This window comes from Hibiscus syriacus, unplaced genomic scaffold (assembly GCF_006381635.1).
Source record: "Hibiscus syriacus cultivar Baekdansim isolate YM2019G1 unplaced genomic scaffold, ASM638163v2 tig00002077_pilon, whole genome shotgun sequence".
NCBI lineage: Eukaryota > Viridiplantae > Streptophyta > Magnoliopsida > Malvales > Malvaceae > Hibiscus > Hibiscus syriacus.
Window position 1 is genome coordinate 33,280 of NW_024061909.1, and position 15,603 is coordinate 48,882.

Consider the following 15,603-nt stretch of genomic DNA (forward strand, 5'->3'; position numbering starts at 1 on the left):
TGCCAGGAGGTGTGTAGCTAGGGTTCTGGAAACTTGTGGGCTGCTCACGTACGTTGGGTCACGTGGGACTTGGGTATGGTGTGCTGGACCACATGTGATTTTAGGCCTGTAAAATATAAAAATAAATGAATAATAATATATGTTTATTACGCATAAATGGATGAAAATAGAGGGTGTCTACAATTACAAAAAAGAGTAAGGATCTGATCGATAAAGATTAAACCTTTCGGATGCAGAGATCAAGGGTTGTGTGGCTTGAAGATAGAGGTAGGAACACTATCTTCTTTCATGCAAGAACTAATGAAAGACAGAAGAAAAACATGATTAAAGGGATGAAAGATGCTGATGGAGTCTGGATAGAGAACCAAGATGAAGTATTTGACATCTCTACTGGTTACTTCACCTATCTCTTCACCTCTTCCAGGTCGGATACACCTCATTTGATCCTTAACTCCATTGAGGAATACATCATAATGGAGGATAACACGCACCTGAACCGAGAATTCACCACTGAAGAAGTTCTTCTTGCTTTCTCACAAAGTAGCCCCAACAAAGCTTCAGGAATCGATGGCCTTCCAGGTTCCTTCTTTCGCTCTTTTTGTAATTTTGTTGGCCCTGATCTTATTAATTTTTGTCTCAATTTGTTGAATGATAGGGTTGATTTAGTTATGTTAATAAGAAGATCATTGTCCTTATTCCTAAGTCTGATAACCCTAGGATAATGAAAAACTTTAGACCTATAAGTCTTTGTGTTGTTGTCTGTAAAACAGCTAATGCCTAAATGTATTACAACCAACCAATGTGCCTTTGTCCCGGGAAGGAGAATTTCTGATAACTTCCTTATTGCCCACAAAATTATCCATTACCTCAAGGGCTCCCAAACAAAGGATCAACCATTAAGCTTGACATGGAAAAAGCCTATAATAGAGTTGAATGGAATTTTGTGTTTGCTATCATGGACCAGTTGAGGTTTGAAGAGTCTTTCATTGCTATTATTAGAAAGTGTGTTTGTTTCGTGTCTTCCCAAATTATAATTAATGGTCAGTTATCGAATTCTTTCACCCCGGAAAGATGAATTAGACAAGGAGACTCTTTTTCCCCATATTCGTTCCACTTTTTAGCACATGGACTGTCATCTCTACTTAACAAAGCACGGTAAGGTGGACTGATCAAAGGATTCAAAGCCAATATGAGAGGCCTAAGGATAACCCATATTTTCTATGCTGATGACTATATTTTTTTCATTGAAAATTCGATTGATAAAGCTTTGAAGATCAAAGACATTCTCAGTACTTATAAAGTATCATCGGGTCAACAGATCAACCTTGACAAATCTAGTGTCTACTTCAACACTAACACTTCTCGAGAGCATAAAGACAACATCCTCCAGATACTTGGAGTGGCTGAAAAAGATAACCCAGGATCCTACCTTGGGCTACCGCTGGTGGTCGGTAAGCGGAAGATAAACATATTTAGCTTAAGATAAACATATTTAGCTTTGTCTGGAATAATACCGCCAAACGAATGCATGAATGGAAAAAGAACCTCATTTTCTTTGGAGGCAGGGAGTTTTTTTTTAAATCGGTGGCTCAAGCTCTTCCAACGTATACGATGTCATGTTATCTTCTTCCAAAAGGGATCATAGATGATATCACCACTCAAGTGAGATCATTTTGGTGGTCTGGGAAGTAGGACAAAAGGGGATGTGCCATGGTCTCATGGGATAAGATCTATAGAGCAAAAAGAGAAGGTGGTCTGGGTTTCAGAGACCTCAAGATGTTCAACCTTGCACTCTTAGGCAACCAAGTGTGGAGGATCATACAAGATCCTGAGTCTCTGGTTGAAAAGGTTTTGAAAGCAAAATACTTCCCTAGGCAAAATATCATTGATGCCAGACTTGGTGATAGAGCCTCCTATGCCTGGACGAGCATTTTCAAACCAAAAAAAAGCCTTAAGAGAAGGATTTTTTTGGTGTGTGGGCATGGAAGGGAAGGTTAGAATGTTCAAAGATGTTCGGGGTGACTTTTCACCCATTCAATGGTCTGAAAATGATTAGGATAACGAAACTAACTCAATCAAATGCTTGGACTTCATACTCCCTAAGGCACCACGATGGGATGAAGACAAAGTTAGAAACGTCCTCAGACTCGAGGATGTCAATTGTGTCATGAGAACATTAATTACCCCAACCAGTCCGGATACTCTCATTTGGAGCCATCATTCAATGGGGTGTTTTTCGGCAAAACTGGGGTACAATTAGCTATTTCTCGGCAAGGAAATTCCTAGTGACAATGAGAGAATTTGGAAGAATCTCACGAAGTTACCCATCTTTCCAAAAATCAAGATTTTTCGGTTGGAGGGTCTGTCATTATGCAGTACCAATGAGAGAAAAGCTAAATAAGGTCAGGATCACTGGATGATTGTTCCCCTTCTGTGGGAATGTGCTTGAAACCCTTATTCATGCCCTGAAGGAATACCCAAGATCGAAAGCCACGATGCAACTCTCAGGTATAAGAACCAGTATCATCAACTGGAAGGGTACGTTCTGTAAAGCGTGGCTTGACTAGGTTGCTTTCCAACTGGACCATATCAACCTCGCCAGTTTGGTGGTTCTCCTCTGGAACATATAGAACAAAATAAACAAATTTGTTCATGATGACGAAACCCATAATGATAGAGAAGTGATCATATCAGCTTGGAACCTTTGCTCTAATTTTCCAGAGCACAACGAAAACTACTATCCCAAGCCTACCCCTCTGTCTTTACTAAGAAGTGGACCAAACCTCCTAAAGATGTTATGAAGGTTAATATAGATGGTGCTTTTTACCCCTCAAGAAATGTGGTTGCTATTGGAGTGGTGGCTAGGGACAACCATGGAATAATAGTAGGAGGGATGTGTCAACAACTATCACCACCATGTAATGTTGAATCCGTTGAAGTAGAAGCGTTTACACAAGGGATTAAATTAGCTTTGGAAAACGATTGGAACAACGTTATCATTGAAGGGGATGCAATATCCATCATCATTAGGCTAGCCAAGCAGAGCAATGCAATGGCTTATCCAGGATTGGATTGTTACTCAATGAAGCGCGAGGATTGATTGGAGCTAATAAGGGGCTTAAAGTTCACTATGCAAACCATGAGGCAAACAAGGTGGCTCACAACCTTGCTCAATGGGCTTTGTCGAATCCCAATTCTTTCTGGTTTTATTATGATGAGCCTGGTTGTATTAAATCTACTGTAATTGAAGACGCGATTGAATCCTAATGGAATTTATTTTTTTAAAAATGGAAACAAGGAGGTCATGTTACAAGGTCCTGATGAGAAAGTGTAATGATCAAATTGATAGAATTACGATTAAATTTGTTAAATTAATTTAATTTTGAATTGAATTAATTAAATACATAAATAATGAAGATCAAATATATTCTTATGAAAATTTTAAACTACCACATCATAAATTTCGTTAATATGATTAGCGAAGGGTAGCTTGATTGACGCCAAAATGAGTTGAATTGATAATTATTTTCATTCAGTTGTCAGAATGTAATCGACCTCATACGCCAGTGACCAATAGGGTAGTTTATCCTATAATACTCTCCAACCAAAAGAAACGAAGTCGTTTAATTTCCCCATTCAAAAAAATATTTACAACGTCTCTCTGCCATCTACCGGCCGCTCGTGCAAAGCCGCGTCCTTGTTGACCTGTAAACGGCATCGTATCGACACGTCCCGAATTCCCAGTATACGTTGACCGTATAAGAACGTATTTTTATACACGTAGATTTCTTCTTTTTATCCAGTACACAGCAGTGAAAGAAATAATACAATCCCACACTGCATGTCAATCCTCTTTCATCTTACCTTTTCTCTCGCTTTTCGTTTGTTTTTTTTCTCTTTATTTTCTATTCCAGCTTCACGTTCGCACACTTCACAAAGGAAAAAAAAGGAAATGAAGTAAATTTACGAACAATTTTTGTTTTTATTTACTTGTTTTGTTTTTTCTTCTTAGAGGACGAGTTTTTTTTTTTTTTGGGAATGTTCATGGAAGATGTTTTAGTTTGAGAGGGATGAAGGTGCGGGGAAAGCGAGTTTACCGGCTACATTTCCGGGGTGGATCCCAATGGACGTAGATCTCAAGCTGACGACGAAACGGAAGATGCAGAACACCAGGCAGAAGCGGGTTGGTGCACCGTTGGTGGGGAGGCGCAGCAGACCGGATACTCCTTTGTTGAAATGGAAGACGGAGGAGAGAGAGAAAGGCGGTGGAGTTGAGGCGGAGCTTGAAGAGGAGGAAGATGGTGGCCGTAGAGCTGGTACTCGGGGACGACGAAAGAGAGTTGCAGCCGTAATGTGGCGGTTTCATTTGCCGGAGACGGTGACCCCCGTCGAATATACGAGGGAACGGTTGGGGTTTAAGGTGAGACTTTCTTTAATCGTTTTATGGCCCAAAGATCTGTTGTTAATTTGTTGATTAAATTTGAAGAACAATGCTGATCTTTTATATTCCCATTGCTGTTCAGAAATTAATATTTAAGTATTTGCTAAATGCAATTGATTGATCTGTTGTTATGATTTGCATTGAATAATGAATTTTATGATTTTATATTTTCTAATTATGAGACGTTTTTAATGTGCATGGCTTTACTGGATTTCTGTAGCTGAAGGGGTATTCCGTTTGTTCTTGTTTATGATTTGCTTGATTCTCCATGAATACATTCTACAATTCTTTGAATTGCTTCTGAAAAATATGCTGCTTATTCTGTTTCATGTGAAGTTTAACCCGCTTGCTGCATCTCGAACAATCGGTTGAATTTAACGATTGCGATTTCAAGATATTTGAGCTCATTGTGTTGTGATTTCGTGCAGCCTGGTGATGAGTTTATGGATGTTCCTTTTCTTCATCATCACAAAGACAAAATTTACAGTTCAGTTACAAAGGATACCTTACCGAGCCCTAGCTCCGTCCCCGGCACGAAGAACAGCCTACTTCGTAAGGTATGCTGCTTCACCGAGCTCCTTAGCCAATTCTCAATTGATATGATCAATATCACAAACCATTGAATAGGAAATCACATAGGAAACAAAATCTTTATGTTTTGTGTCATGTTCCACCATGTGGTCGTAATTTCATAGTAGAAAAAGGAAAATTGTTTGTGGCGTTCCGAAGACTTGGTCCCTGATGATTAAATGCAGGATGAATTATGTGTTTAGTGGTATGAAAAGCTAATCCTTTTGGAAAGATATGGTTTTATTCTATTAAAACCATAAACATTCTCAGTGCCTGTTAAGGCCTGTTTAATCCTTACAAGCTCCAATGGGAAAGAATAGAAAGACTTATTTTGTTATTACTACTCGAGTCGACATTAGTTTAGTTCAATCAGCTAATGAACTAATCTAATCGCTTGGAACGGCGATGTTTGTAAGAAAATCGGGGAGAGCGTATCGCTTTGATCTGTGTATTTATTCTTCGAACTAGGTTGTAGCTTGCTCTAATACACTACAAAACCGGCGGTGAGTATCTTTTTCTTTACACTTCTGATTTTAAGCTGTTTCTTTTTTCTCCTTTCTAAGATTGAGCATTCGATTCCATTCTCAAACTCGGCGATTGAGGGAGCTACAAAGTGGGATCCTGTCGGCTTAAAAGCAACAGATGATGCACTTAAACTCTACTGCCACGGGAAGTGTATTGACCAACAAGTAAGTGCAGTATCAATTGTTTCTGCCCTTGAAGCTGAGTTAGAGCAGGCTCGATCTCGGATTGAGGAACTTGAGACTGAGCAGCAGTCATCCAAGAAGAACCTCGAGCAGTTCCTGAGGAAAGTTAGCGAGGAAAGGGGTGCATGGCGGAGCAGAGAGCATGAGAAAATACGTGCATTTGTTGATGACATCAAAGCTGAATTGAGCCGGAAAAAGAAAAACCGTCAGAGGCTTGAAATTGTTAATTCGAAATTGGTGAATGAGTTGGCCGCTACCAAGTCATCAGCAAAGCAATACGTGCAGGACTTTGAAAAGGAAAGAAAGGCCCGAGAACTGATTGAAGAAGTATGTGATGAGCTTGCTAAGGAAATCAGAGAAGACAAGGCTGAAGTCGAAGCATTAAGGAGAGATTCCATGAAGCATCGAGAGGAAGTCGACGAGGAAAGAAAGATGTTGCAGATGGCTGAGGTCTGGCGTGAAGAACGTGTTCAAATGAAGCTCATTGATGCAAAGGTAGCACTTGAAGAGCGATATTCGCAAATGAACAAGCTTGTAGCAGATTTGGAGACATTTCTGAGGTTTAGAACTGGAACTCTCGATGCGAAAGACATGAGAGAAGAAGAAGCGATTAGACAAGCTGCTGCGTCAGTTACTGTTAAAGATATCAAGGAATTTACATATGAGCCTTCAAACCCGGATGACATTTTCGCAGTTTTTGGAGACATAGCTTTAGCTGAAGCCAGTGAAAGGGAAATTGAACTGCGTGTTGCACATAGCCCGGCCAACTATGCCTCGAAAGTTGACATGGTCCTGAAATGAACATGATGAAAAAAGGCGTCATTTCGAGACATTCAAATGCATATGTTGGTCAGAAGGATGAGACAGAAGAAGAGGAGAGCGGGTGGGAAACTGTCAGCCATGTTGACGACGAGTGCTCTAGTTGTTCATCTGCATCGGTAAACAAGAACTGTGGGGCTAGTACTTTCTCAGATAGTGGAATTGATTGGGAAGAAAATGCATGTGGGGATTCCTCAGTCACGGAAACTAGTGAAGTTTGTTCCTTACCAGCTAGAGAGTCGAAGAAGGTTTCGGTAGCCAGGCTTTGGAGATCAGGTCCAAACAATGGTGAAAATTACAAGATAATTGCAGTAAGAGGAACAATGGATGGAAGTCATCTAACGGCAGCGGTATGATGTCCCCAGATCGAGGGTCGGGCTTATGGGGAAAGTGGGGTTCACCCGACATAACCAGAGGGATGAAAGGGTGCATGGAATGGCCTCGTGGTCCACCAAAGGGTAGTTTGAAAGCGAAACTTGTGGAGGCAAGAATGGAAACAGAGAAGGTCCAATTACGCCACATCCTTAAACAGAAGACATAGAAGCAGGCCGTGTTTTCAACTGCAAAAGCGTATTCGCCTGATATTAGGCAACCTGTGCTGCTAGCTCAAAGTCGAGGTAGCATATGAATGATCTGTCCGGATTCTCAGATGATCCTCTTCTTGTTTCCATTGCTGGTGCACCACCGAGAGTTTGGTTTTATCCTTCGATGCGCTCTTGATGAAACAGTTGGCTCACCACCTTTGGAACTCTATTTGTAATGCTGTATGGGAGGCTTAGTCATTCTCTTTGTAATCGTCAAACCAATTTATACTGTACCCCTTGCACTCAAGAAAAACAAATTCACACTAGTCTTAAATAATACTTGACATTTTCCTTGTATTTTTCTTTTGGTATAAGCGATGTATTTCTGAATTTCAAGTTGAAGGACTTCCGGCAGGGGTGGCAATAATTGATTGGGTAAACTACACAGTTAATCACTAATATTTGGGGTACTTTTCGTTTTCCCCACTGATGTTTCAAAAGTTACAAATCGGGCACTAACATTATCATTGGTTACAAAATGGTCACTCAACGTTAACAGGCGTGACGAAAAACACAATTGACGCTTTAACTGTTGACATGGATGGGTTGACTGCCAATTTAGAAAAAGGTAAACTACACAAATGGTCACTAATGTTTGAGTAAATTTTTGTTTTTCCCACTAAAGTTTCAAAGTAACAAATTGGTCACTAACGTTATCAATTTGTAACAAAACAATCACTCGCCGTTAACCTCCATTAATGTGGGTGATCGAAAACTTACGTGGCCCATTAAGTGCTAACCTGTCAACCTCTTTGTTCGCTTTCTTCGTCACACTCTCTCTTTCCTTAAGCTCATATTCCACTTTTTCTGCTATAAAAATATCTCAGTAAAATCACTCTTCCTTGGTCGATCAAACCCTCTATAGTAAAATAATTTTGATTATTTTAAGGGGATCAAAGTTATTGAAAACACATATTCAAATCTTGTGATAATTTTTTTTCTAAGCTAACATCATTGTAAACAAGTTAAGCATGAGTTGTTTTACCCATGCCCCCATGCCAAAGATGGAGAGGACGTAAACTTCATTTTTCACCTGTCAGCATAATTGGAAGGAAGATACCATAACCGTAATCAAAAGCTCAATTAACTCCGAAATGAATCTTAATCACGATATTACATCATTAAAATATGATACCATGAATACTTCACCAATAAATCTACTCAAATTTGTTTGCATTCTCTCAACAATGAATACCTTCAGTTTCTTATTCTTTATTATAGTATGCACTAGTCCTCGAATTCATTTTACCCACACATCTTGAACAAAATGACCAGACAATTAGACCTCAAGTTTGTATACTTGGAACAACATGATGGGCGAGACTAGTAATTAAACCCCTCCTTTTTTTTGAATAATATTGTCCCCCTCCTTGTTTATTTGAACCTGTAACTTTCTTTTTCTTTGACTTTAAGTTTCACCAATAGAGTTGACATTTTATTGCTTGTGATTGGATCATGGGAGGTACATTTTCAATAATATTTGCAATTAATCCCGCTATAGGTTGCACCAATCATAAATTTCAATTTTCTCTTCGAATTAATTTGTGGTGTTTCTAAATCCTCATAAAACTCATATGGTTTCTAATCCAACTATTTTTTACTTGTTTAACTTATGATCATCAGAAGGGTGATCCTGTTTATGTGCGGGCAGCTTGTGAAGGTAGCTTGAAATGTCTTGGTGTTGAATGTATTGATCTTTATTATCGCATTCCATTATTTTTGTGGTGGATGAAGCTATGGAGTATGTTGGTAGAGACAACGAGAAGCAAGAAATAATTTATTTACTCAAAACTAATAACTCTAATGGAGTTTACGTTCTTTACATCGCTAGCACGAGGGCATGGATAAAACAATTTTTGTTCAGCTTGTTTACAATGATGTCGTAAAAAAGTCTTTTGATCACAAGGCTTAAAGTAACCAAAGCTATTTTGCAATTGAGGGTTTTTATATATAATATTTTTAAAGCAAAAAAAGTAAAACATGAGATTAAAGAAAGAGAGAAAGTGACAAAAACAGACAAAAAGGTTGACATGTTAGCACTTAATGAGCCACGAATGTTTTCCGTCACCCATGTTAATGGAGATTAATGACGAGTAATTGTTTTGTTACAAATCGACAACGTTAGTGACCAATTTGTTACTTTTGAAACTTTAGTGGAGAAAATGAAAACTTACTCAAACATTAGTGACCATTTTTGTAGTTTACCCTTTCTCTAACGTGGCAGTCAACCCATCCATATTAGCATTTAACGCGCCAACTATGTTTTTCATCACGCCTGTTAACGACTGTTAACGTTGAGTAATCAATTGATAACATTAGTGATCGATTTGTAACTTTTGAAACATCAGTGGGAAAAACGAAAACTAACCCGAATATTAGTGACCAACTATGTAGTTTACCCTAATTGATTTCAGTCCCTTGATCCTTTTCGAATATTATTAAATGAATTTGAAATAAATAAATTATTACTTGACTATTTGATTCCATTAAGTTTTTAAATAAAAGGCTTAATGTAGAAAATTACTTAAATTTTGTCTCGTTTTTCGTCTAACATTTTCTTTCCATCAAAGTAGGCCCATTTTCAAAGATATATCTTAACTGTCTGATTTGTCGTTATAATTAAAATAATTTTGTCAACCACTTAAAATGTGACACATGTATTTATAATTTTTTAAAATTTACTATTTAAAAAGATTAAAATCATCATTATTATTGTTAAAAACTCAAAATTTCTCTAAAATCTTAAAAAAATTAAAATCTTTAATATGAAAGCATCAGCTTTGTCGTTGTTTGTCCACTGTCCTTATCGGCTGCCTACCGCCCGTCTTCGGCCAATCATCCTTTTGTCATAAGTCTCAATCCCCAAAAATTCATAAATCCAAATACTAAATCCCTAATCACAAGACCCAAATCCCTAAATCTCAATCGGATTGGTTCTTGACGAGTGAGTGGATGATCACCGAAGGCAATGATGGTCGGTGACAGAATTGATTTTGGAGCTAGGGATATTTTTAAAGTTTTATGAATTTTGAAATATTTTTTGAAAAATAAAAAAATTGAGTTTTTTTAAATTATTAATCTTGTTTTTTTTAATAAAAAAATAAAAAATTAGGTCATGTGTCAAACATTGATTAGTTGATTGATTTTTAACAAATTTTTTAACTATCGTACCTGATCAGACACTTAAAATAATAGTGTCACGCGAAAGCATCTAAAAGAGAAAAAATACATAGTTTGGACACTTTTTTTTATAATTAGGTCTAAATAAAACGATTAGAATCCTAGCACTGGCCCCTCCCTATATGAAAGCATCAAATATCATCTTTCAATTTCCTTTCAAATTATACATTTGGCCAATTCCTCAACATCATTAAACACATGTTCTCCGCACATTGGACAAGTGCCTTCCCTTCTCAGCCGTTCATCTATGCATTCCAAGCGGAATATATGGCCACATCTTGGAAGATTTCTTGCCAATTCTCCATCCTTTAGACCCTGCAAAAATCATATAAACGATTCATTTCCTGTTTCATCTGATTTTTATTCTTCTCAATTGATCTTATTTCTCACCTGTAAGCAAATTGAACAACAAGGTTGATCAAGATCGTTCCATTTTATCTGTTCACTGGATCGAAATTCATGCATCGGAAGCTTTTGAATGCAGCTTCTTGACAAACCCTTTGCTCCATTCACATCATAAATGTCTGCAATTTCTCTATACATTGAATCCAGAGAGCTCATCTAGAAACATGAGATGGAAGAGTCAACAAATTAAGGCTTAAAAGAAAACTACATGATCTTGTTTGGCTTCCGAGAAAGTTAACCTAGCACTGCTAGCTGGACTTACCCAATCGATGAAGACATTCCCATTTACCAAGCTAATTAATAAGGCTACCTATAAAAAACCAAAAACCAAAGCCAAATGTTTCTACTTGGTTTTATCAAAATTGAATTAGCACTGGCATAAGCCATAAGGTAAATGGTAACTATACCTTTGATAAAGACCCCATAAGCCAATGATTCAAGCAATTGAACGGCTTTGAATGCAACAGCACCAATCCCAGCCCCTTTGAGGAACCCAATTTCAGTTGTTTGGTCTTTCATTGCTCCAACAACTGTTCCCACTATACCCCCTTCTACAAAAACACACACACAAATCTCTTTGAGTTCTTCAAGCAGATGAATCGAACAGATGATACAGACGATTACCCAAGGCAAAAATGCAGGTGAAAGCAGCAAACACGATTCTTATGGACACTTTTAGTAAGAACCCAATTCCAACAACTTTCATTGCAGCAAGAACGCACATATACACAGCTTTTTTTGGCTTTGAAATTTGAAGCTGGAAATGGAAGGAAAAAAAAAACACAGTCGGCATTTATGAGACCTAAGGCCCTTAAGCTAAACAAAAGCATGCAGAGATGCGTGGACAAATATATAAAACTTAAAATAAATAAAAAATATAAATTTATAAAATTTTAAGAAAATAAAAAAACATAAAAATTATATACATACGTATATTCATTTTCTGCATGGCCTTGTTGTGATAACGGGGGCTTTTATTTTGTATATCAATATTTTTTTAATTTAACGCTAGAAAGTTAAATTTATAAAAATACATAAAAAGGATAATGCAGTAAAATGTGATTTTAATTATTTTTTTAATAAATCTGAGGCGAATACAATGTAGTACATGTTCAAATACTTCCAATTATTTGTCAATGAATTTTCATACACGGTGTTTGGACTCGGTACCTCAAAGAATAACAACAATCTCATAACTACTGGTTTATATATTTTAATTAATCTTATATTTTGACAATTAAACACCAAAATTATACATTTTAGTCAAATAAACTAAACTTAACAAAATAATATAATATTTTGCTAAATAAAATAAAATAACGTCATATGCCTAATGATGCATTGAATAATCTTATATTTCAATTCTTCAATACATCAAACTATGATGTACATCTCATAAAAACAGTTGTTGTCTTTTAGAAAGATAATATTCTCTTTTATTATTGGGATTATTCAATAAATTCGCTTTAAAACCGACTTAATAAAGAAAAAATGACTTTAAATTTAGAATTAATTAACCGTTCGATGATTTTAATATTCGAGTAATTAAATGATATTATCTTATTAAGATTCGAATCTTATTTCTGATTTAATTATAAAAAATGAAAAGTGTAATTATAGTTAAAAAAATCCAATAAGTCGGATCTAAGAGAAGCGAAGCTCCGACGGATTAGTGTGAGCGGGATGCGAGGGAAACCGTGTGCTGAAGTGTCAAGTACTTCCTTTCATCTATGGGTTGAGAACTTGGGACAATACCTACTTTGGTCCCTTAAAATGCATTTAATAGCTTTAGGCTATACTTCTACTAGCGTAGGCCACACCCTTCCTTGATTCCATTTTCTCTTATTTTCAATTTCAGCCGCTTTGTTTGGTATTCACCAGCTTAAATTTTCGGATATTCTTAAAATATTAACATTTCAAAAATGTTACTCCATATTTATGTTGATTGCACTTTCGGAGGCACCTCTTCGTAATTCACATATCTACTGTAATTTTGTATATGGAAATCTCCAGAAGAAATTTTCTGCAAATTGAAGCCTCTAAAGTTTATGAAGCTTCAATTCGTACTATCAAGTGTAATTTTTTAACAAGCCTATTAGCAAACCAATAGATTTATCAGGATCAAATCTACTCTGACAATTGCATTCATTTACTCTATCAACCTACGAACAACGATGACGACCCTACATCTGACACTAGCACATAGAGATGGTATAAAAACTCTCATGCAAGGCTGAGAGAGAGATTGAAATTTTCTCTCTCGTGATCTCTCTCTTACATTATTTATCATCTACAAGCTCATGATCCTTCCCAAAATCACCGACTACGACTCTCCACCTAAATCAAAAGAAGTGAAACACTTACGACCGCCATAATCCAAATTCTCTCATTAACAGTTGGTGCGGTTAGCGTGAACCTACCTCCCAATCAAAGAATCAGTTAAAGTGAACCTACACAAGCAAAACAACCAACCTAGCTTCCTCTCCACTTCTTAAAACCCCTTTGATGTGTCAGACTTTTCCAGCCAGCAACAATAGATCACTTACGATTCTGCCTATTATCAGACTTACCAAGGTACTGATGACCAGACGATCAACATTAACGCTAACAATCGTATCAATGGTTCACGTACTTCCTAGACCAAAGCCTCCTACAAGTTTGAAACTTGCAAAATGAGCTACAAAACCTACATGCACAGTTCTAAAGCCTCTCAGGCGGCCCATATGTTGTCGTTGCAACAAAACCAACAACAAAGTTGATCCAAAAGACTCTTCAAGAGTTGTTGATGTCCAAGCGCCAGAGAAGTAGGCGTCGAAGAATGAGCTTTCAACGTTGAAGAACGATGTTGAGGAGCGGCATCAGTAAGAACATGTTGCTTCTCGCCAGAACCCCTCAGTTGACAAAGTTACCCCTAAAGTTTAATCATAAGAGAAACAACATCGAATATGTGCCTCAACATGTCACTCCTAAAGAGCATGAGTAGAGAAACCATATAACGATCATGCATGGATTTAGCAGATTATGATCACCCTTTATTAATATTTAACGGTCAATATCCATTTTTTAACAAAATCTAAATGTTAATGTCTATTTTGTAACTTTTGGAAGTCTAATGACAAATAATATCATTTTAGTAAAAATATAATGACCGTTTATAAATTATATTATGTTTTATATTAGTAGTTCATATCGATATATGTCATTATTGGTATATCGGTATGCATGCGATATTCATTATAGATTCATCCCTGTTAAAACTCAAATGGCACAAACTTGAATAGATTCATCCCTGTTAAATTTTGGTGCAGTTTCTCTTTGGTAGGAAACAAAGTTCCATGCTTCAGTTATAAATCAATCGTCTGTTCACCAAGCCAGCAAGCCTAAACTTTAAGTCTTTGCCATCCCATCTTGTAGTCCTTTTTTCAAGTTCTTTAATGAATTTAAAGGATCATTGGAGAGTCAAATCAAGAGAGTGGTCCTATGGCACACAAGTAATCCTTTTCACTGACAGTATGCTACGACATGCAATCAGCAATTGACCAAGGGTTTGGATCGAAGTTGATGAGTACTCGATCACCTATTCTAGAAATATAATGATAATACAACTATTCAAGGGTAAAACCAAAGGATCCAAAAACTATGTGCTGGCATGATCCGGTAAACGCTTGAGGTCCATCTCGACTTGGTGAATAGTCCATTGCATGTTTTCTAGTTTCTGTAAACAAACTGGCGATGTTAATGTTTTCTCGAAAGGAAACTTGAGTGGAAAGCTCAACAATTCTTAAAGTTGATGTTACCTTCACAACATCATGATACTGCCTTGCAATTGTATCAAAGTGCGGATCGACACCTTGATATTCGCGTAGACTGTGACCTGTTAAAAGATGTAATACATTTCATACCGAGAAAGACAGCAACCCAGAGTTCCGCTCAACAAAAGAAACTTCTTTGAGAGAGATTATTAGTTTTGGAAACAGGCATAGATTTGAATGCAAAACCTGTGTAGCCTAAACTAAGAATTGACTGTTAAACTAGAAGATGGTAGATGGAACATACAGCTTTATTATATGCAGCAGAAGCTTCTTCCGTTGCCTCGACGAGATATTTCCTGGAAATAAAATCAGGCAAGGTTATGGCCTAATATCAAAACGTAATTTGTATTGATAATTATTTACATCACCCTTAGATGTACCGTATTTTATGTAGTGCTGGTATTGACTCCTGTGTATAAGTTTCAAGCAGAACATGCCCACACCCTGAGACAATAATTGGAAATATGAAAACAGTAATAAAGGATCAGCAGACTGTGCCGGAGATTTAAATCAACAGAAAAAACAAACAGACTCCTAAGCTATTCCCATTATTCGTTTATATAGGGCAACAAACCTTAATTTTGCTTCATGGTCTCACATCTTTGCAGAGCCAGTCTTTGTAATTCATCCTATAAAAGTTGTAAAACATGAGTTTAGAGATGGTCAAAGGATAATAAGAAAACATAAGACCTCAACAGACACCAAAAATTCATAAACTCTAATCACTCGAAAGTCAAAACATTAAGAAATCACAGATTATAAATGCTTACATATTTATGTTGATGTTGCAACTTCAAATCTTTGACAAGCTAATAAGCACTCCAAGTATTTGCTCTAGGACCTGGTTAAGAAAGTTGTTTTACATCATATCATGAAATTTAAAAGAAAAAAAAACAGTTTTCAGAACATGATGTGATCCAACATTATTATTGCTCGAAGAACAAATGATCCAATAAATAAACTGGCACAATCTGATATGGATTGCTATAAACCTACATCATTGCATTTTTTTTAAAAAAAAGTATTAAACTACATTATAATATTCCGCAATTTCCTATCTGCAGAATAGAGATCCTCCCGCAAAG

General features: G+C 36.8%; 2 pseudogenes; one reads left to right on the forward strand and one right to left on the reverse strand.

The window, feature by feature from the left end:
- Window positions 1–256: 256 nt before the first annotated feature.
- LOC120137637 lies at window positions 257–7,370 on the forward strand (annotated as a pseudogene).
- Window positions 7,371–10,457: 3,087 nt separating this feature from the next.
- Window positions 10,458–11,430, reverse strand: LOC120137628 (annotated as a pseudogene).
- Between the last annotated feature and the right edge of the window lie 4,173 nt (window positions 11,431–15,603).